This window comes from Adiantum capillus-veneris, chromosome 13 (genome assembly GCF_014529385.1).
Source record: "Adiantum capillus-veneris isolate H3 chromosome 13, ASM1452938v2, whole genome shotgun sequence".
Classification (NCBI taxonomy): Eukaryota; Viridiplantae; Streptophyta; class Polypodiopsida; order Polypodiales; family Pteridaceae; genus Adiantum; species Adiantum capillus-veneris.
In genome coordinates, this window is record NC_140943.1 from 61,810,552 (window position 1) to 61,813,943 (window position 3,392).

General features: G+C 45.5%; 1 pseudogene; it reads left to right on the forward strand.

The window, feature by feature from the left end:
* Positions 1–1,491: 1,491 nt before the first annotated feature.
* Positions 1,492–2,199, forward strand: LOC147444119 (mitogen-activated protein kinase 15 pseudogene; annotated as a pseudogene).
* The last annotated feature ends 1,193 nt before the right edge of the window (positions 2,200–3,392 follow it).

Here is a 3,392-nt window from a genome sequence, read left to right on the forward strand (position 1 = left end):
GGTAGGACTCCTTACTGACCAACTATAGTTCTTCTCTGCTAGTATTGTGCAATATCCCCTCAAAAACAAGGGCCTCCATGTAGCTCCAACGGAGCTTGGCCAAATGGTATCATTATTGAGACTTGGATTGACGATTGATGTGTCCTTCATTGAAAATAGCACATGTAGCATTTCTTTTGGTAGGCAAACATAGCCATCTTTGAACATAGCTTGCTCCATATACTCTTGCACCTGTCATGGAGTGCCCACCTCCACACATGCAACTTCTCTTCCACTCCTCTTCTTGTACTCACACAGCATGTAATGACTCGAGCATTCCCTTTTGCTCCCTCTGAATTTTTTTTTAAAAAAAAGCATGAGACGAGTGCGCACCAAGCCCTTTTAACTTGCGTTTCGAAACGCTATGCAAAAGAGCTTGGTGAATACAACATAAGCACTTTCAGACGCCGACGGCAGGGGGGGGCATGTCAAGTGTTTCATTGCCAAGGGCAGGCAGTGGGGGCAAAGTGGTAGCCTAGCTTTGGCAAGTCACAAGAGCACGATCGAGCGCAAATCGGTCATGCAACACTGGATAAGAGAGACCCACCTACAAGCAAGACAGAAAGAAAGAGAGTTGCCGATGAGGTCATTGCAGAGCTGGAGCTGGAGCCCATTTTTTGGTTGGTCGAGTGCCTACGATTGGCAAAGAAGGGGCTGATTGCATCAATAATGCTATTTTCTTCACCCGGTAAATCCTGTGGCAATGGTTGAACGCTTGCCTTGCAGCCACTAGCTTTAGTGGAGATTCAAGCAAAGGCAACCGCACGAAAAGCAGTGGTCTAGTTGAGAGAGAGAGAGAGAGAGGGGGGCAAAAGAATGGTTTTCCGTATAAAAGTGAGATGTGTGTGTCTGTGTGTGGAGGTCCAAGGTGGGGTTAGCTATGCCCCTCCACTGAACATCATGTCCAACCGTGCGCCTTGATGAAACTGAGGCCCTTCCTAGAGGAGCCTCCTTCGGTTGTGCCACAGCCAATCGTGTGGTGTTCCAGCCTTGATCTCTCATCCATTCTACCTTTGCGATCACTTGGGCTCGCCTCAGCAAGAAAACACAGGTTTGGCCTTGCAAAAGCTCCACAAACATTATATGCTTGCTTAGCAAGGCAGATTCAAGAGAGAGCTTTTAGTCATCAACAGAATTATCTCTTCGTGTCAGTCAGTCAGAGGAAGATACGAGAGTTTGCAGAGGACTTTGAAAACTTTTGAGCAGATCAAGAATTTGCAGGAGAGACTTCACTTGCATGCACAATAAGGGCTTTGCACGTTTGAATTTATGGATTTGTGCATTGTGCTTGTTTATGAGTTGAGCTGGAGGCCTAGGATGACTTGAGCATTATCGAAAAACACGGTTACTTCATATCGTCCAAGTCGCATAGCTCATAGTAATCTTTGAGGGGACTTCCACGACTTCCACTTCTGCATAAACTAGCTTGCAAGCCTTTATAGAATAAATCTTATGATGGTTAAGGACTTCTTCACTGAATATGGTGAAGTGAATCGCTACCAACTCTTGGAAGTCATTGGAAAGGGCAGCTACGGGCTTCTGTGCTTGGCAATTGACACATACACTGGAGAGAAAGTTGCCATTAAGAAGATAAATGATATATTCGAGCATGTTTCTGATGCTATTTGAATACTCAGAGAGATCAAAATCCTTCGATTCTTGCGACATCTTGACATTGTTCTACCCCCTTCTCCCCGTGATTTCAAAGACATTCATGTGGTTTTTGAGCTAATAGAAGCTGAAATTTACCAGGTCATCAAAGCTAATGATGACCTCACACAAGCATTTTCAGTTCTTCTTGTACAAGCTTCTGTGGGCCCTGAAATTTATTCATTCAGCTAGCATATTTCATTGCGATTTGAAGCCAAAGAATGTTTTGGCTAACTCTGATTGCAAGCTCAAATTATTTGATTTCGGATTAGCTGGACTCACATTGACTGGCTTGTCATCTGCCATTTTTTGGACAGACTATGTTGCAACAAGATGGTATCGGGCTTCGGAACTTTGTGGTTCTTTCTATGCAAAGACTGATCGATTAATTTGCAGTACACTACTGCAATAGACATATGGAGCATTGGATGCATTTTTGCGGAGCTGCTGACTAGAAAGCCTCTTTTCCCGGGGAAGCACGATACTATCCGCAAGATTGGAGAACTTTGAGAGCATGCTAGCGGCTTTCCAAGGTCAAGGTACCGCCCCCCTCTTTCTACTTTTCCTTGCCAGCTGAGACCCTATCCTTGGTCATAGCTAGTGCCCAGATTGTGTCCGTGCTGAACCAGTCATATATAAGTCTTAAGACATTTGATAATTTTGACCATTACTGAGGTCTTCTATCGGCGATCGTCCAACATGGAGGCAGTGTTCAAAGAAAACAGGTCTTTAGTGTATTTTTAAAGGACAAAAATTGAAAATTCCCAATAAGTTTTGAGGGCCGCCTTGAAGAAAATTGTCTAAATTTTGAGGATTTCAATGTAAAAACTGTTGGGGTATAAAGCCCAATGTGGTCGCCCAGGTAAGTGGGCGGGCCGCCAGGTATGTACACATATTCTTTTGTTAAAACCTAATAAGAACTCACTATGCTCTACACATTACAGTAGAGCAAGTTCACCATATCGTCGTGCTCTTCTTCTCGCACTTCCGCTCGTACTCCTTCAAGTGGTATCAAAGCTCATATCGAGGCTCGGGGCAGCACTGCAGGAGGCTAGAGTCACCAGCTCAGATTGGAGTGAAATTCGACAAGCGAAGACACGGCCCCAAATCTCGTGGGTGAGCCCGAAGGACATGGTGTCGTCAGAATTTCATTCTGAGGTCATCTCGGCCACCGTTCGGATTTGACAAAGGTCTGCGCAGGCCATTTTCGACTACGTGGTCTCAGCGGGTGCAGATCCGACTCTGCAAATTTGGGGTTTTCGGCCTCCGACTGCAGGTGCTAAGGATATCGACACTCCCAGAGTGTTGATTTGTGGCTGTCTACACATCGAAGGATGGCTCACAGTTCTTGGAGGCGTGTCACATACGACACGGGCGCATCTACACACAGACTGTAGGCGACATCCACTAGTTCATCAGGTAGCTTGTGTTTGCTGCTTGATATTCTAGATTTCATCCTGACATTGCAGGTACTTCCACATGGGATGTATTGTCAGAGATGATGTATGTTTGTTGAGGGTTTGCTGGCTGTGAGTCACGCAGCAAACAACCGCCGTAGCGGTTACAGCATATAGTGGGAAATTTGTGGATGTATGACTTTGTGGGAAGTCTATGTACTGTCAGATTTACTGCAGCCTTTGTTGAGGGTCGAGTGAGGTTTTATTGAGCTGGGGGGATTCTCGAATGTTGAGATCCTTTCGGTG